The 20,276-nt window shown below is 39.2% G+C and overlaps 1 long non-coding RNA gene across 1 annotated transcript in view; it reads left to right on the top strand.

The window, feature by feature from the left end:
• The window catches only part of LOC113944315, a 14,417-nt gene extending 5,672 nt beyond the window's left edge, over positions 1-8,745 (top strand). The window contains exon 4 of the long non-coding RNA XR_003526640.1: positions 5,928-8,745. This is a non-coding gene — a long non-coding RNA (uncharacterized LOC113944315). The remainder of the gene's footprint in view (positions 1-5,927) is intronic.
• Positions 8,746-20,276: the final 11,531 nt, after the last annotated feature.

Consider the following 20,276-nt stretch of genomic DNA (forward strand, 5'->3'; position numbering starts at 1 on the left):
ATAGGATAAACAGAACACGTATTCAAACAGTTATCAATGAGTGCCCTGAAAGAACATATTCTTCCTAGGGTTGAAATCGGTATTCACATGGGCTGGTGGAATAGCAATATGTATTCTACATGACCACATTAATTCAAAGAACTGTTTGCATTTTTGGAGGGTGTGGAAATTACTGTAGATTATTCAGAGATTTGGTGTTATTCTATCTGACTTATCAGTTCTTTATTTTCCCCTTGCTTATTTCCCCACTAATTTTCAACTCTGGTCCCTCACATTAGGAGGTCTTTGTCTTCACTGTCTTTGACTTTTGGAATCGTTTGTTCCCCGTAGTGTAAACTGTACTCGTGGGAATGTGTCATCAATTTTCATATACCTCCTGCAGTCTGGAGAAATCACATTAAATTTTTTATATTGGATATTCTCACTAAGACATTTAAGAAACAAAGTGAAAACCAAGTTGAAAGACTTTCAGTTGTTAGACCCAAAAGCTTCCAATACAGGTGCCCCACAGCAGAATGTGTGTGCCTTTGCTGCATAAACATGTAATAGCAGTCAGTGGCATCAAAGGCTGGCTTTGACACATTCCTCTATAAACAGTTATTTCTCACTAAGGTATTGCAGATCCCTCATATTACAATTTGAATTTTATATTTCTATGACCTAAAAATAGCTCAGGTATGATCTACAGAATCAATGGATATTATAGACATATTTAAGAAAGGAAAGTTATGTCAATGCTTGGAAAATTATGGAAAAATATCTAGTTTACTGCATAGGTTTAAGATTTATTGTTCCCACTATTCTCTGTGTGTAGAGAATACAGATATATAGATAATTCCTCTCATGACTTTCAAGCTGGATTGCTGAATTTTAGAGGACTTAGATACACCATTTTCCAGTGGTTTTGAAGATGATAAGTGACTAGGTAAAACAAAGGGACCAGTAAGGGATAGACTTAACATGAGCACACCCTCGATTGCACTAGGCAGACCACAGGTGAAATAGATGTTTTGACTGTTTCAACCAAGGCAAAAGCATTGGTCAGAGCTTAGTTTGTTAGCAAATTCAGCCATAATTCATCTGTAATAAATCAAGCTTTGCTGCTTCTACTGCTCCCAGAACTGTTTGTTATATGTTTATTTTAGGGTTTGGCGCCTGCCATAAATTTGGGGCTGTTTTTCAAACAGTGACAGTGATATATTAGTATGACTATGTTGGCTCCCAGAAGTGGGACTGTAGACATGCCGAACAAACAGAAGCTCATGTTTCCTTTTTTCTAAAAAAAAAAAAAAAAAAAAAAAAATCACCTCTCATGAAATTCGTTTGTGATCAAAGTTCATAAACATGGTTTACTGTTGACCAAGGAGGCTTTGAAAGAACTCACTCAAGAACATTTACTGGGTGAATTTAAATTAGTGTGCTCCCATTATTTTTTTTTTCTGATAATCTAACTTAAGCATTATCAAAATTATCTGAACAACACAGTACTGGATTGTATCTCCTAGGAAGGCTATCAGTGCAAGGACAGTTCAAGACTCTAAAAGCAGCCTTTTCCTTTCAAGACTTTTTCTGTATTTCAGCTGAAGTAAGAGAGCTGTTTCCAAGAATAAAATTAAGGAAAAAATATTTTGTTTACCCTGAAAGCTTAGTGTCAAAAGAATGTCCATCTTTGCCAGGAACAAGTTAGGGAAGAATGGAGAGAGGGTCAGAAATGTAGATCAGGAATGGGGAGCTCCCAGAGACTGGTGCTTCCTTTGTGACCTGGAGGGAATTTTGTGTGTAAGTCTTAGTGATCAGAAAGCAAAAAAGAATTGGCACAAAACAGGATGAGCATACCAGGGTGGGAGAAACAGTTGGAGACCCAGGAGGTGAAGTAGCAGTACCCCAGTGGGGTTGTATATCAGTGAAAACACAAACCAGAGAAGGCTGGGTATTGAAGCAGAGCAGAGAGGGGTGAGGTGCCAGGGCAGGTGTACAGGAAAGAAGAGAAAATGCGTGGAAAGCAATGAGAGGGAGAATGGCTGAAACCTGAGGATACTGAACACCCCACACCCAGAGGAGCAGAAGACAAAGTTTCTTTGCTGCTGGAAAATGCTTGCAAAGCTCACTATCCAACCACATTTCTTGTCTCTGGTAGTAGCTGGTTCATACAGGATATAGACATTGATTACTTTTAACCAAGATTGCTCTGTAAAATGGTGCTTCAGTTCTATGCCTCCCGATACTTATTTTTGAAGACAACCCAAATTTTGGTGTTCCAGTGCATTTGAGTAGCTGACTTTGTAAATCTAACCTTGTAGTCTTCTCATAATGTGTTTGTGTTAATAGAGATATATGCTTAAAGGGAAAATGCCAGAAAACAAAGCCTAAATACAAACAATGCAGCTGGCATAAACCCCAAACCAAAAGAGAGACAAGGTTGTTGCTACCTGTTCCTCTCCTCCTTCTCTACCCGTAACCAGAAAAAAATGTGATGTTTTCCTAAACTGGCACAGATTTCATTTGCTGGCAAGGTTAATGGAGAGTAGAAATTCAAGGGTAGCTTTTTTTGTTGCACCTGTTGTGTAAATGGACCAACAACTCAATATTATAAATATAGCCAGTCTATTCATCCACCATGATGAATTTTTAAACTGTGAAATGTGAGATTGAAAAAAAGGAGGAGCAGAAATGATTATGGTTGGTGCTTATATTATTATGATGATGTCTCAATAAGGCTAGAATACCAAAGCTCTGAACTCTACAATGAGGAAACTCAGACAGAAACAACTTTAAATCTCCTCCTCCAGACCCCTTTACATCCTTCCTTGTCTATGATAGCACTCGCTCTCTGATCTCCCTTCAAGCTGTAAGCACACAAATTGCCAAAGCCATCTTTTTTTCCATTTTGACCTGATTATGACACTTCCAGTTCTGAAACATTATTTATGCTGTCTTTTTCTCTTCATTATTTTCTCCTCTGTGCTACCTCCTTCAAAGACCATGCAGTTTTTGTTCTTTATTTAATCCCTCTGACATGCTGCCAAATGCCCTTAGTCCTTTGCAGGTGCTTCCCAGTCTTTTCTGACAGCTTAGGTGAGAGTTGGCTCTTATAGTTCCAATTATTTGCAATATTTTATCATGTTTGGGGATCAGGTCTAGATGAGCAGAGAAAATGTCTTTCATTGCATAATCTCTTATGGACCTCTTTGGTTTACAAAAAGGAAAATATGGAAACAAAATGGGAACATATGTGAGTTCTTATGCTGATTGTGAAAAGGCTGGGTAGCAGCCTGTTGGAGAGAGATGGAGTACTGGAATCCACACAAACATTCCCTTTGCCTGGAATATGTCTTTTGAGGTTTGTTTATCACTGACATGAACTCTGTTTTAAACAAGCAAATACCAAAATTGTCGTCGCACGCTTACCTGGATCTCATGAGCGCCACCTATAGAAAAAGCTTTCTACCACATGTGAAAGCAAAGCATGGTTGATAAACATGATATTTGAGAGAAATAATATGGTCAAAGAAAAACTGGAATAGCTGTTTCTTCCAGAAACTCCTTCCTTTAAAACCATTAGGTGCACTGTGGATGTAGTGGTGTTATATATTCTAATATAATGGAAAATTAAAAAAAAAAAAAGAAAAGAAGAAAGGTTTTTGAACTTGCAATAAAGTTTGTTTGTGCATCACCACAGCCTTTTCTCTTTCTACTGGCCAAACACGAAATGAGGGTCTTTGTGTTAAGGCACCAGCTTCACAAACACCCTACTGGCGAGGTAGAAGGTGTGCCCCTGGACTGGATCTCAGCATTTTTGCTGCAGGTTGTATCATACCTGATTGATTCCCTTCAGCCTCATGATTCTGCAGGGAAGAGGAATGTTTATGGAATTACAGCAAGCTGAGTTCCCCAGACACACATGCTCTCAAAGCATGCCTGCTTCTATAGACTGGAAAAGCTTTGATTAATAGGAATAGCACTAGACTTTAAGGCGCACTTTATTTCACTGATGAACTTTGAAGTGTCTCTGGCAGCAACGGTTTTGTAAACTGTAATCGTTAACATCGCTTATTCAGGATTTACAAGAGAGACTAACATTGCCTATTTTTTCAGGCTGCTACAGGGATAAATAACTGATGTTGAAGAAACAAATCAGAATTTCTGTGGGAAAAAAAATAGAAGGAAAAAGAATTGTGTGTGGGTTTTAGAGCCAGCAAGGCATTTTTCTGAGGTGCTCGTAAAAGTACATGCTGTGATGTGACTGTGTTATAAAAGAGGGAAGGGTGATGTGTGGGCTCCGTTATGTAATATTATTGCAGAGCTTAAACAGTGAAGGGTCACAATAGAAAAGTGATATCGTGGAAATCAATTTGCATCATATACCACTTAGAACATGCAAAAATTAGAGTGTTTGTTCAAAACCTCCTCCATAACAGGATTAACTGACAAGGAAATTAAAAATTATGTAAGAGGAAAAGCTGAAGAGATAATCCAGGATGATCCAAAGGATTTTGCAGATATCTCTGTACTGTTAACAATCTTGTCATTAAATCTAGCAATTTAATGAGCTACATTCTCCATTGGTACAAATACAGTTCCATGTACACAATTAATGCGTTTTTTACTTTGACATAGATCTAAGCATGATATACTTGTTTTAGTGTATCATATTGTACATCAGTACACGTATATTTAGCAGTGTACTCCTGTTGAAGGCAGTATATCTGTGCTGATTAAAAAGCCAAGGATGTGGTTCATAAACCATTACTTTCAGGGATGTCTGAAAAAAGTGCTTGAAATCATGCTTCATACTCACAGTGATGTATAACACTGGCTTGTATCTGCAGTTTCATCTGTCTCTTGGTGGTTGGTGTTGTCAGACATTTTGACACATTCTTTTTTTATTGGCTGAAAAACAATGTAATAGTAAATAAGAATAAAATGAACCAGTTGTCTTCACAAGAAAAACATTTTAGGAAAGGTGCTATTATTTCCTTGATGATTAAGTTGACCTATTGAATTTGCATGAATATCCTTGTGGAGTTACATGACTGTATGAATGTAGTGAAGACAGTTTGGGTCCATCTTTGTCTCACGGGTCACACTAGGAGCAGCATGTGCTAAAAGATGACTCTCGACTAGTTTCTTATCATGTGCTCTGTTACAGCTAGTCTGCTGCAGTAGGAATGTGTTACAAAAGTCAGAGAGTGATTGCTGCCCTTCCTTCTCCTACCTTTTGCTTGTCTTTTATTGCTTACTGCTGCTGGAGCTTTCTTGAAGCAAATTGAGTGCTGCCCTTAGCATCTCTCCTTGAAGTTTGTTGCTCCAATCAATCTCTTCTTCCCATGAATAATCCCCACTTTCTTTTTTAAAATATTAATTTTTGCTTCACTTTGGGCTTCTCTTGCTTCAGCCAGCTCTCTTTACAACACAGCACACGTCTCTTCCTCTGAATGTGAAGTGTACAGATCAGCTCAGTGTTTTATAATGTCCTAATTACTGTACTCACAGGTTACGGGTTATAACAGTATGCCAGAGGGTCAATGAACCTTTTAAGTTAAATGAAAAGCTGTATCTTTGTGGGACCTAATTAGAAGGTGAAGTTAATAAAGAGAGAAGGGGGAAAAAAAACATTAAGAAAGTCAGATACCTTCAAAAGCTGTTGAAAGAAGCAATCTACTGGGGTTCTTTTAAGTACTAGCTGGCCTTTAACAAGAGGTAAAGTGTGAGGATCTTTTTGAGAGCCCAATGATGAGAGTTGGAAGTTGCCAAGTGGCAGTTCCGTGGCGTACATCTTTGTGACACATGCTAACAGGAGAGACAGGAGGAACCAGAGGAACAGCAAGAAGCTTGAATGGCTGCTTGCATGGTGTTGGTAGACTAAGCAGGGGCTGGGGAAGCAGCAGAAGTAGCTTCCTGATGCCTTCTCCTTTAATGCTTCCTAGGAACCTTGTACCAGAGGAGGGGAGCCTGCCTATTGACGTGCCTGCATTGGAGGACTGGAAGTAGAGACAACTTCTAGGGCAAATAAACCCAGAAAGCTTCAATTGGAGAGCATGGAGACTGTTAGACCATAGACTTTTACTGATGAATAGTGTTTTGCCATAGACTATGTACTGTTGGACCCCTGCATTTTTACGGGGACTTTCTGTTGGGATTTCGAAATGTTACTCTGAAGCCCTGGGAAAAATAACTGCTCCAAGACTCAATATTTCTGAATCATTCAGTTACGATGTTGTTTTTAAGAATTGTACATGGAATGTACAATCTCCCCACTCAGCCTTGGGCACAAAAATTCATGATGAGTTTGGAATGGTGTTTGTTGTATTTGAAAAAGAAATTTCACTGCACTGATTTCCTTCATTATTAGTGATTCAATACTAAGAATAGAAATCTATTATTCTTATTACTCCATGTTCGTGTTCCTCACTGGAGTTTATGTAAACAGGTCCCCATGTATATGTGTAGAAACCTATTGAATTCTGTGTGAACTAAGTGCTGGGATGTATTTTTTCCTGCAAATGCAATTTGCTTGAAAGGGCAAGATGCTGACTTTGACTTTCACATATAAATCTCATTTCCCATTTTGTATATGTTCATGTTATTCTCAGATTCTTTCACCCTTTCAGCATCAGTGCCCAGTTCCGGGCTCCTCTTTGGATCCTAAACAAGATAGGATTTCCGTTCAGTATGTAAGATACATCTACTCCTTAATGTTTGGGTGTTTGCTAAGCACAAAACTAATCTTTTATATTTACTAAATGATTTGCATGAGAACTTTACTTTCCTTATTTTTTTTCCTGTGGTTTTTGTTGTCTGTTTAGTTTTGAGTGTTTTTTGTAGGCAGAATGAGAATTAAGAAAATTTCCGTGATTTAATTTTCATCACTTGTTGGCAAAAAAAAATGCACAGTGTATATTCTTTCTGTGAAATTAATCTCTCAGAAAAATTCTCACCTGGTGTATCTTTGTGGACCAGGCATCAAAAGGATTCGCCAGGCAGGTTCATGGCACTGTCTGTCAGGCTCATCAAAATTATTACTGCTTTGCCCAGTACATGGGCCTACTACCTTGATGCTTTGAAAGTGTGGGCTTCTTGATGGAATGGGTCATCCATGGAAAGAAGAGCAACCATGATGCTCTGAGAATGTCAGATGGACCTACAACCTTCAGATAAACATAGAACCATACACTGGTTTGAGGTGGAAGGAACCTTAAAGACTATGTTGTTCCAGCTTCTCTGCCATGGGTAAGGACATCTTCTACTAGACCAGGTTGCTCAAAGCCTCATCCAACCTGACCTGGAACACTTACAGGAATGGGACAAATGTGTCCTCTGTGTGCTCAAGGACATATAGAAAAACATCAGCAGTACCCTAAATTTGGGCATTGCTACTACAGGTAGCTTACAGGTAGCTTACAGGTAGCTGGCCTCCTGGCAGCAGCACTTTGTTGACTCCTGTTGGCAAGCAAGGAGTGCAAAGAGGAGCATGTCTGGTTGAATTTCCTTGTTACTTTGGTGTGCCTCAGGGTGCTGCTGTGAAAAAGCAATTCCCTACCAGAACCAAGGAGCAGTTTTGAACTTACAGTTAACAGAAATCAAATTACAAAGGTCAATATTAAAAGAAAGAGTGCATAAAATATTCAGAATCATGAAGAGAAATGTTTGGGCAGCCAAATTTGCCTGATGGATCTGAGCTTACCTTTGGTGAATGATGCTGCCCTGAAATAGCTGATAGGGGTGTGCAAGCAGATACTCAGGCACCGTGTTTTTTTTCTTGGGAGTTTGTTCCGTTGGGTTTTTTTGTTGTTGTTGTGAAGGAGTAGGAGAGATTTTGGTAAGTATTTCATCCCCTGATCCTATGCATGACTAAACTGCTTCTAATGGAGCTGATGCACTTCGGGGCCTGCTGTGAGATGGTATAGTCCAATAGAGCAGCAAACACAGCTGGTGAGAATGACTGTTTATAGAAAATTAAGATAAATCTAGAACTGTAAGATTTGTCCTCTAGCAAGGTACTTGAGATACCTTGTGAGAAAGCATGGGGAAATGGTAAAGTGAAAATGAAGATGACTGAGGAAACTACACCAGCCTTCCCAGGAAATGGGAATGGTCTCTGTGGGTGTCACACATGTGTCAGTATCCTTGAAGCAGCCTGCCATCATTGATCAGATCAATCTCTATTCAGAAGATGCAAAAAACCTTCTGTAAAATCTAAAAGAGGGAAGTTAACTTTTTTTATATTATAATGGATGGGAAAGATTTTGGGTAAAGGTTGAAAAAAAGCAATTGTTTCTTGTGTGTGACCTATGGAAGCAAAAGACTCAGTGGAAGAGTAGAGTCAGAACACAATACAACATTCCTTCATAAAACAGTTTTCTGTACATTTGATTAAATATATTTTTATATTGCTGAAATACACGTTACACTGCTATAAACCTTACACAGTTGAGATGTCTGTACTGTTTCACATTTATCTTTCCTAAGCTTATGCTAGACTTTTACCAGTCTTCTGCACAGCAACACTTTTATTGGGTTGGCTTAAACAGTTCATAAGGCTTTATTTATCACTCATTTTATGCTAAAGCAAAGGACCTACTCTCATTGTTTTGTTTTCCATTTGTTGGTGTAGCTTCACTAAAATTGTTACTTGCATTAGGTTTATAAAAAGATTAAGAACTGAACTTCAACTTGTAGGGAATAATGTGTGTGTAATAGTTCATGTATCTTCAATGAATTTTCTAAATTTGTTGAAGCACTGAATTTGACCACTGAAATGAAAAATATGCTTTTGTAGAAGTTATTTGAGGTTTTGGCCATTCAGTTCTGTGAACCTGCAGTCTCAGCGTAAATACAGACTTAATTTCTCAGAAGCATGTCCCTTTAAGCTGTCAGTGTTCATGTTGTCTGTGCCAGTATTCTCAGGGCATACATTTCCCCATACATTAATAACTCAATTTTCTGAATAAAGCAGGGCCAGTTCTATTGTTAAGGTTTTGTGGACAGAGGACATGGAAGACTGGTTAGCAAACAGTGAATGCCAACTCATGCCTCTACTGAACCTTTGAAAAGTCTGAATACTTAATGCTGAGCCTCAATGAAATGGTGATGTCTGTCACTGCAGTTCCTGAATAGCTCCCAAGGCTAAATGGGGGAGGGTTACTCACTCATCTTTTTCAGTAGGAAAGAAAGGTAAGAAATGAGGTTGTCCTTCAGTGAGAATGATTTGTCCTGAGAAAATCTGTAGGCAGACTTGGAATTGAGTTTGCTTCAAGGGCCATTCTGACGTTTTAGCAGAAAGACCAGGGATATTCCAATTGCCCAGTCAGAGGAATAAAATGAAAACAAAAAGGTTTCTATTTCATGAAGGTCATACCAAACGTAGATAACTAACCTAAACCTTCCAGAATAATTCTAGGCAAAATGTCTTAATTCTGTTCCACAATTCTGCTTTTCCAGATCACAGACAGGTTATCTGTCCTCAGGTCAAATGGTCCTACCAATGTGTGGGCTGATGGGCTGAAATAAAAATCAATTCCACTTGTTAATCAGTTGCAGTTCTTTAAAAAGTGCACTTATGAAGTTGCTCTGATTAGCAATATATGGATATTGCATCCCTGGGCTTTCCAAAGTGACAGGTTTTTCCATCCTCTTAGTCATACAAGGAGTTCCTTTACATTCCCTTGCTAAGGTTACTCAAAACACTTTACTGAAATGTGCCTTCTATTTTGAGCTAGAGACAAATTAGTATCAAATTATGTGCTTTCTCTGTGCTTAACTGATGGATAATATTTTAAAACATCATTTTGTAGAAACTCTAATTGTGTCAACAAATCTTTTTTTGGTAAACAGAATCTTCACATTTCTTTTAGTGCTTTATTTTCAGGCAATGCATGCTATTGAAATGCATGAGAGGAAATTAAATGCCTGTGATTTAGTAAAATGTTCATTTAAGGAACCAGCGGTTTTGCTTATTAGCATTTTGTAACAATTAGAATGTTTCTTGGTTTCAATTAAGGCAGTATATGCCTGTTCCATACACCTGGATTTTCTTAAGTTTTATGTCTCTCATTCTCCCTTTTGTGATAAGCTCAATACTTGGCTAATTTAATTTTTCTTTCTTTTTTTTCTTTTATTTTGGCATCACTTCTCTAAGCTTCAGCCAAGAGGAAAGCATTGCTATACTATAATGTGCAGGATTAGGACATTCCTTAGAAAGCCTAGTTTTGCAGATGTAGGACAAGGAGAGAAGAAACAAATGATATGAGAGAAAATTAGGAGAAAAAGAAAAAAAAAAAGATTTTTTTTTCTTGGAAATTAGATATTTCCATGTTGCTTTTTGATTGGGCTGGAAAATTGACTCAACATTACAGATTCTAAAGATTCTCAGTTATAAAGACCCTTTCTCAATTAGGTGAATTGAGAAAGTTTCATCTTTACACCCACAATGAAAATGGTCACATGAATCCCTGTTTGTTTGCCTCAGTTTGCCTCAGTTCCCTGGAGCCTCTGCCTGTGCTTGAGCCACTGCTGTGAATCACAGGACTCCTCAGACTGCCCACTGTGTCCCACACGCTGTGCCTGCAGAGGTGTTGTCTCCTGGGGAAACAGGACCCGTGGAAGTCCTGAGGGCCTATTGTTCCCATAATTTGAGTCAAAGCTTTACTAGCAGATTGGTTAATGTCATCTTGATCTGAGGCTGTATGTTGGATTTTTTCCCAGTAGAAAATTCTCCCTTATCTCTATCTTCTCAAAAAACAAAATAAACAGGAAAATAATGAGTACTGAGCAATCTGCAGGTTTTGCAAAAATAAACACAGTTGCAAAAACAAATTGGCTTTAGTTATCACTTCCAGAGCACAAGTGAGACTGAAACACAGAGTTAAGTGACTTGGCCACGATCGCATAAAAACCATGAGGGTAACCATTGAACCCACACATCTTGAAGATCTTGCCTGCATGAACCCTTAGGTGGGTCTAAAAGTTGGAGTTCATTTGTTGCCACCTCCATCAAGGTGCATGGAAAATGATTTTGCAGTTGTGCAGTCTCTACTTTGTCTTGAGAGAGTAAAAAAAAAAACAAACCAAAAACCTGAATAAAACAGAAAAACACTTTCTTTTTCTTTTCTCTTTCTCTTCCTTTTTCCTTTACCTTTCTATTTCCTTTGTTCTTTTCAGGTGCAGGAAGACTACAGAGTATTTACAGTCTATTTATTAGCAAGAATTATCCCCCGTTTCTGCTAATACATTTAGTGAAGACAAGTTTGCATCGTTTCTGCCAAGGGATTTCATATTAGACAGAGGATAATGTTTAACTTTATAGATGCCAGTGATAATTTCCAATGGGAATTTACTACATTGGCTTGATTTTGTGTTTCTGAAACTCTCATTACAGCTGCACCAGGCTGCATATGGCAGTTCTGGGAAAGGAAAAGGCTCAGTGGGGATTTCAGTATTCCCAGTTTAATGGTTTTTGTTAACAAAAAATAAAAGCAGAGACAGCAATCAGGGATGAGTTTGGAGAGCTGCAAGGAGTCTAACAGGGAATACCCATGGTGGGGATGATTTGAGTTGGCTTGTTTCCCCATGGCAACATAAGACCTCTGGACGTCCCGCTGCTGTCCAGGCTGCCCGAGAATGCAGGTGTGGAATGCAATGGGGCAGAGCTGAAGGCAGACAGAGGAGGAGAAAGAGAGGAAAGCACTACTGGCAGGGTCTGCACAGGGGCAGCCAGGACCACCAGCTGAGGGCAAATCTGAGATGAGGGGTTGGTAAATCTGCACCTTAATTATGGGTGTCTTGTAAAGTTCTCCTAAAGCAAATGTTCAGTTTCTCAGGTTTCAGCAGAGGGACAGCTGGGCACTTTTTGGAAGCCAGTGGGAAAAGTCCTGGCTGCCTATATTTTAGGAACTTGAGTCAAGTGCCTGATTTCCCCCCAGCTGGATGTGTAACTCTCTCATCTTCAAACTTTAAGCTACTGAATGGACATTAGGTGCAGCCGAAGAAGGCAGAAGTAATAAATTCTCCCCTCTGTCAGGAACTGCCTGGTACAAGTACTAACCAAGGAGGAGAAAGTCCCAGGTCTGTTCCCAGGATTATAACTCCTCTTTTTTTGTTTGTTTGCAACCGACAATGATTCTTTGGTGTAAAACATGTAGCCAGTTTAAGGGCCAGATGCAGGTTTCCATCTCTCATGAATGTACCCTAACCATTAGAGTCTTAACCATCTGGGTGAACAAACCCGTGAAATAAATATGACTGAGCGGAGAGGTTTCATTAACCAGATCTGTCATCCACAGATATTTTCCAGAATGAACCACTAAAAATCAATTTTGTGCATTCCTTAAATTTAAATTTGTCTTTGTGATAACCATGGCAACTATTACAGCTAAAAAAAACACAAGTGGAGAAAATACACACTCATTTTAAATTAACAAATGGAAACTACAATGGGAAAATGTGGTTAAAGAACCTAAAGCAACTAAGTGTTACTGCTTATGATCACTATGGTGTTTAATACAATCTTCTTTCTTCTTTAACTTTTAATTATAACTATATATTTCTGTGCATTCGAGCTAATTTTCTGCTGGTATGTCAGAATACCAGAGTAGTTTCTGTAGCCTGCTTTCTTTAACTGAAAAAATCCAGAAATAGTTTAATAAAAAGACTCCAATTTCTGATCTGATTCATGTGCAAGAGCCCAGACTCTCAAAGCTACAGAATGAGATGTATATAATTCCACATGGCTTTCAAGGGGTGAGGGAGCAGACAGATGCCCACATATCCTTCAGGAGGTAGTCCTAGCACAAACAAAGTTCAAGTGGTTGTAAGGAGATTTATGGTTTAATGGAATAGGTTTTAAAGCTGTCTAGAGACCTGCCAATGCAGTTACACATTGATGAGTGTATATCAAAACAGCTAAGCATCCTACATACCTAACTTTTGCAATATCTATGGAAGTTAGGTACCTACCATATTGAACCAAGTTAATAAATCTCCCTAGCTGCTACCTGTGCTTTGAGATGTCCAACAGGCCTGTGTACTTAGTTTCAGCCTTACATATTAATATCACCTGTGGAAACAACATTTGATCATGACTGCAAAATCTAGCCATACTGCATAGTATTTACCATGTAAATGATTGATAAAATTAGGGGCATTGTCACTAAAATGAAAATACCTTGTATAACTCTAGATGTAAGCTACCATTATGGATTATTTTTTCAGCAATGATTCATTAAAAATCCATGCCAGTGACTATGGAGTGGTGCTGGACAAACCTAGCTGTTCTGGCAAGACCTCACAAATACTGTTCTGCAAGAAGGAGCTTTTCTCCCCAGCAAGTCTTTTGACCACAGCTGGCTGAGAGGAAATCAGAGCCAATGCTTGGAGGAGAGACTACAATTTGTGCACCTCTGAGTCCCCTATGAGAGGCACTGGCAAAAGCTGGAGGGTAGGCAAAAAAAAAGAAGCAGAAGAGCTGAACTGAAATACTTTACCAGTGGGCTATTGTCTCTAAAATATTCATGGTTTTCTTTCATTAAAATTTTCCAACTTCTAATTAGAATTGGATGGGCAAGTTCTGTAAGAATGATTTTGGCATAAAAAGCTGTTTTTCCGTCACCATGTTACCACATGGGAGTTGCATAAGCCTCCGTTCTCTTGTGTGATGTGAACTCACCAGGAGAAACAATAAGATCATTTGGTTTCTGAATAGGGCAGGGTACCATGAAGGAGAAAGACAGTTTGGGACTGAACTGACATTTAACTAATGTTTGAAGAATATTCAATAAACTGTTTGTTTTTTTTCAACCTGGGAAATATTCTGTCAACACAAAGCCTTTCAACACTCTTGATTATTTTTTTTCTCAGTATTTCTATTTAGCAGCAACCGAAGAAACTCTTAACTACAGTGTTAAAGAAAGAGTCAGATTTGAATAACCCCTAGGGTGGTGATTCTAATATGTTACAATCTGAAGAAAAAAGACCCCTTCCCCATCCAGGCTACATACTGAAAGTGTCTCCTGTGCTATGAGCCCTTCTGGTCTTTTGCAAAGGGAGAGCACCAATGAAGGCTCAACAACAGCAATGCTTTCTTCACTTTCTCTGCAAATGAAACCTAGGAATTTTGTTCCTGGATGGCTGCATGTTGACTCTTGTTTAGTTCACGAATCTCTTAAAAAGTACCACTAATCCAGACACCAGAGTGACAGTTTAGGCCAGCTGAAGAACCAAACTTGCATTTTTTTATGTAAAACTTTAGCTTTTCCAAAAATCTTTGAATAGAGCTATTCTAAATAAATTTATTATACTATCATAATTTACCTGAAAAGTCTGTTTGCAAACTCAGGATACTTGCATCCGGAGATGCAGAGCAGTTGTACAAATGGTTTAAATATTTATTTCAGGTAATGAAGAGACTAAAAAAAATTACAGATTATTTTTACAAATTATAAACATAAAAGAGGATAAATGCATATGATATATAACCTTGAAATTGTTTCATGCTACCCAGCACTGTGTCTTCCTTTCCATTTGTCAGTGACAGTGAAAATTATTGAATGGATTCTCTTGCAAAAGAGTTTCACCAGGAGTGAGATTAAGGCAAAGTCACCAAGTGGAAATTGAAATAAACCCTCCTTTATCTCTGTTTCTTTGCAGCACAATTACATTTCAGTAATTTTGTTTAGGGCTTTTTTATATATTGCTCATTTGAGAGAAGACTCGCCGAATAATTTCATGAGAATAACTGTGTTGTTACTGGAAGAAGTTTCTTGTCATTGTAAACAGCAGGAAAAAACAGTTATTAAAAACTGACAAAATATTGGTATTTTTACTGCAAAATAACCAGTAGCTATTATTGGCACTACTTAGAGTTCATTTAATTTACTTTGTTTTCAGTTAGGGTTGTGCATACAGAAAAGTTTGCTTTGGGTTTTGCTGCTAGCTGAGCAGAAGCAGAGTGAGAGATACAGCACTTCAATGCAGTATTTATGGGAAAAACACCACGCATTCCTGCTGGAGCTAGTAAAACTGCCTGTGGCTAAGGCTGCTTAATATTTGCCATTAGCTCTATTTTCATTGCTTTATCACTACACAGAACTGCTCAAGCTGAAATTTGCTATGCTTGCCTCTGCCTAAGGAAGGGTTTTTTGAAATAAAATAATTCCTCATCTGTTTTCCAAGAGCAAATTTAGGAAGAAGAAGTAATATATAAGTGGTTTCTGCTTCTCTTGGGGAGTGTGCTAAAGACTAGCAAAAGGCTAAAATTCATGCTGTGCTGCCTGTAGAGAAACACTTCATTACCCTCTGCCAGGAGAACACACGGTAGCACGTCTGTCTCTCTGGAGACCACATAGGATCTACAGGGTCTGGTGAGGATAGGGGTGCACATTGGCAGGACCAAATGGACAGCTGCCACTGGAAATTCACATTTAGTTGCGTAAAGGGGGCTGGCAGGAGAAGAGGAGAGAGTCCAGGGAGACCTTCCCTTCCTCCCCCGTATACAGTGGCAGAGCAGCAGGGATCTCCATCTGCCCTCCCCATATCTAGGGGAGTCACCAGTGTGGCTTCCTGGCCAACATGCCACACGGTGGCACTGGGTTCCCATGACCACTCAGGAGAGTTAGTAGCAGAAAATTGCTTTAACAAGTCAACTGACTTGGCATGGTTATCCCTAGCACAGTGATTTCAGCTGCTGCACAAATACAAACTAAGCGCTCTGTCCCCCAGGCAGTCACTGGTTTCCTGGGGTTAGTGCCACAGCTCTTCACACCAGGATGCTCATTGCTTGGAGTGACTCACTAGCTCTGGAAATCATTGAGATTCAGACTTGTTCATCTGAAAGCTGCTGCTGAAATTCTTGGCAAGACTCTCCTCATTAGCAAGAAGTTGGGTTTGATTGACCTCTGCTCCTGGCACACAGCCTGCCTGGATGGCATAGAGGTTGGAGATCAGAGCCTCCTGACCTCTGTTCCTGCCCATGGACCATTCCTTGAATGAGATCCCAGAATGATGATGGTGGAGGCATTGTTATTCCCTTTTCTCTGACCTTTTGATATAGCTATGGTGGGACAAGGTCTGGCTAAATGATCAGTCTCTGAAAAGACTTGCTCAAGTCCAGTTTTTAAGACTTCTCTAACTGTCTTATAACAAGCATGTTCTTCTGTGTCTTGGCTCTTTCCTAACACAGTGTTGAAGCAAAGTAAGGTAGAAAGTGCTCAGGAAGGGTCCAGAAAAAGTTCTTGTTGCTATCACTGGTGAATTTAACAGCTTCGTATCTGTCTTTCGAGCACCTGAGGGCTCCTACTTTTTTGACAGATGGATGATGGAAGAGGCTGCAGAAAGTCAACTGTGACATGGTTAGCGATATGACCTGATGCCACTGTTACCCTGTTAAGCCCACTACCTTTCAGAATAAATTTGTCAAGGTTGTGCTTGTGCTGGAGTTGTTTATAACCTTTCCAGCATGAAGAAAAAAAAAAAACCTCATTCATAATTCAGAGTCTGTTAACAAATTGTTGTGTAAATCCCTGCAAGGCATGAACAATTTCTCCTGTCTAGGAGTTTGTCCACCACACCTGTAATGACCCTGGCCAGTTTGTCTTGTTGGACCAGGAGTCATCCCAACTATTAGAGTTCTCTTCATGTGATATCTTGGAACTTGGTGTTATTTCACTTCCATAAAAATCCTTTGTTCCTTTGCAGCAGAGACAAGGAATGTTCTTAGAGAGTCTAATGACTAATTCACATGTGCCTCTCTTTTTGAATTTAACTAATTACTTTGAGCAAAAGATAGATTGTACTACTTGTCCTCAGAATTCAGGCTATTTCTACAATTAAAGATGATGTTTCTGCAATTAAAACTGACTTTTAAAGGTGGCCTAGTGTGTTTTTCATTTTCTCATTATAATTTTCTACTCTAAAGAATTTTCTTGTCTGTGAGAAAAAAAAAAGACCTGCGTGCAAAACTGAACAGTGATTTTTTCACTGCCTTACTTTTGCTTTCTTGCAACAAATAATTTGATTTCATATTCTTACCTTTTTTCTACCCCTGTCATTACTGTAAAATAATTTCAAAATTATTTGCAAAGAGATCCAGCCTTTATATTGCTGTTGTGATGAATCTCAACTTAATTTGGGAGGTCTGAGTTCAAAAAGCACCTTAAACTGGTGTAAGCTGAAGTCTGACAATTTTTTCTCCAGCTGTATAGTATGTTACCAACGCATGTCCACTCTGTGAGAGTCACAGGACCAGTCAGAGATTATTATCCTTATTTTAGGGTCTTCAGAGAGACCATGCTTTCTGCATCTCACCTGCAGACTTTGAACATCATTTGCAACTTTGAACACGGCTGTAAGTGCCACATGAGATCCCCTGGGTCTAGGGTGATTTGACTGAGTGTGAGGGCTTTCTTCTCACTATCTGGCACCAAGCTGCAGAAAGCAAACCCCAGTCAGCACCTCTTTGCATCATCCTAATGCTGGGCAGACATTTGTACTGATGTAGTTGAAATCCAGTTGGATTTCTGGCTGATAGGGATAACTAAATGTTGTCCTTATAGCATGGAGGTAGGTGAAAAAGAATTATTTTCAGTATCTTTGACACTGTCTCTACTACTAGTTGGAAAAGAACAGAGAGATTTAGCAACCCCTCTAGAATCATAGGATCACTGAGGTTGGAAAAGAACTCTAAGATCATCAAGTCCAACCTTAAACCCCAAGCCCACCACTAAACCTTGTCCCCTTGCCACGTAAACACACCTTTTAAATACTTCCAGGGATGGTGATTGAACCAATTCCCTGAGCAGCCTGTTCCAATGGTTGACAACCCTTTAGGTGAAGAATTTTTTTCTAATATTCAGTCTAAATCTTCAAAGTGAGATCATTTGCTCTCATCCTGTCAATTGTTACTTGGGAGAAGAGACTGACCCCCACCTCTCTGCACCCTTCTTTCAGGTAATTGTAGAGAGTAATATGGTTTCCCCTGAGCCTCCTTTTCTCCAGGCTTAACAAAGCCAGTTGTTTCGCTCTTCATAAGACTTGTGCTCCAGACCCTTCACCAGTTCCATTGCTCTTCTCTGCACTCATGCCAGCACCTCACTTTCTTGTAGTGAGGGGCCAAAAACTGAACACAGGTTTCAAGGTGCAGCCTCACCAGTGCCAAGTACAGGGGGACAGTCTCTACCCTGGTCCTGCTGGACACACTATTTCTGATACAGGCCAGTATGACATTGGCCTTCTTGGCCACCTGGGCACACTGGTGGCTCATGTTCAGCCGTTGCTGACCAGCACCCCCAGGGCCTTTTCCTTTGGATACCTTTCCATCCATTCTTCCCCAAGCCTGGAGCATCACCTGGGGTTTTTGTGACCCAAGTGCAGGGCCTGGCACTTGACCTTGTTGAATCTTATACAGCTGGCCTTGACCCATTGATCCAGTCTGTCCATATCCTTCTGCAGAGTCTTCCTACCCTCCAGCAGATAACAGTCCACCCAATTTGATGTCATCTGCAAACTGACTGAGGTTGCATTCAATTCCCTTGTCCAGATTGTTGATAAAGATATTAAAAATAACTGGCCCCGACACTGAGCCCTGGGGGACACCATCTGAGGCCTCAAGTGTGGGAATCCACATGTTGTGTCCATTGTGCAGAGTTTCTAAATCTTTCTGGGAAAAAAAATAGTTCACTTCACAATTACCTTAATCATGTCTTCAGTATTTAATATCTCCCTTAAATGATTTTTTTATGAGTTTCTTGCATTACACAAATAAAGTAGTTTGTTCGCTAATCATATGGTAATTCAAATTATTTCTATTTGATACAGTTTAATATTAGCATGCTCTGATAATTGCTAGAATTTAATTTATTTCAATATGTATCTACATGTTCCACAGGTCTCTCTCTTTCTTTGTCCCATGGGAGAAAATGACCTTATCACTTCTTTCCTTGCTAAAATTTTGCTCTGTTCCCCAGATACCAATTGCATTTCCTTTCAGATTTGTCTAATTGATTGATGGAATTAAACTAAATTCAGAGCAATTGCACTCAACCTTTAAATAGCAGCTGGGTTGTGGCTTCTATTTCAGACTTGAAGAGGAGCCAGTGTTCCCAAAAGAAGGGCTGTTGTGCCAAAAGCCTGCCTGCTTTGCCCAAGGACTGGTTTTCCTTTTTCCCCAGGAGCCTTGCTTTGCACACAATCTCAGACCATTGGAGGTACAACACTGCCACTTCAGAGTCTCTGCCATTCTAGGCAGAATCTATTTCATGTTAATTCATACTAAGAAAAACATTTTTTGAAGATTGCACTCTCCTGGATGGTAGCCAAAGCTGCCTGTGTCCCATCAGTATGCTGCAGCACAAAGCACAAGCTTCAAACAGGACTAATATACAAAGTCAACAGAAATTATTATATTAAGTTCATAGCATCAATTTAATTAATAAAAGCATAGCAACAGTTTAAAATTAGAACAGCTCTATCTATTCTGTGCTTTAAAATCAGTTTGCCTCCAGAAAGTGGGGTAGGATTTCACTCTGTGTTTTTGAAGGAACTTGGTTCAGATTAACCTGTTAACATGCCCTTTAGAGCTGATGAATTTATTTCTTGTACCATATTAGCTGTACTGCAGATAGTACTGGGATAATACTTCAATAATCAAAATAATGAACTTTTGAAGCCATGCTATTTCACTGTATTGTGTGAAGATGCAGTTCCCGTTACAAACTCACAGATGCTTCCAGTATCTCAATCATACAGGGAGGTATTGCCTTGAGAATCTCAATTATCCAGATGCAGGAGAAGCTTAAACTACTTAAAGAAAGGAGAAAAATGTATGACATCTCAATACTGCTTGTTATGCACAACATTCAAACCTTGAGGTCCATCACTCACCCTTTAATATTTAGAAGGGAGACAAAGCCTCTTTTGGGCACTCCACTAAATAAATAGGTGTTTCTTTTTGTGAGATGCCTCTTCCAATGTCAGGATTAGCATCTGTTGTAGTTTTATGATATGAAGGGGTTGTATCTCAGCTTGAGGGGGGAAAAAAAGAGGGAATCTTTATTGGCACACTCAAGAATGGAGAGGAAATAATTCCAGAAACATTATAAAAGCTCAGACACCTCAATAAATTAAGGTTGGAAACCTCCTTCAGTCAGCACTAAACTTCAAAATTACAGCTTAAAAGCCAAATACAGCAATTGGCTGCACCATTTGACTTTTTACTGATATATATCTGCTTTGAGATGGTAAAGTCAAAAGCAGAGCTGACTATACTTGTCTTTCACTTACTTTCC

This window comes from Corapipo altera, unplaced genomic scaffold (genome assembly GCF_003945725.1).
Source record: "Corapipo altera isolate COAL_440 unplaced genomic scaffold, ASM394572v1 0, whole genome shotgun sequence".
NCBI lineage: Eukaryota > Metazoa > Chordata > Aves > Passeriformes > Pipridae > Corapipo > Corapipo altera.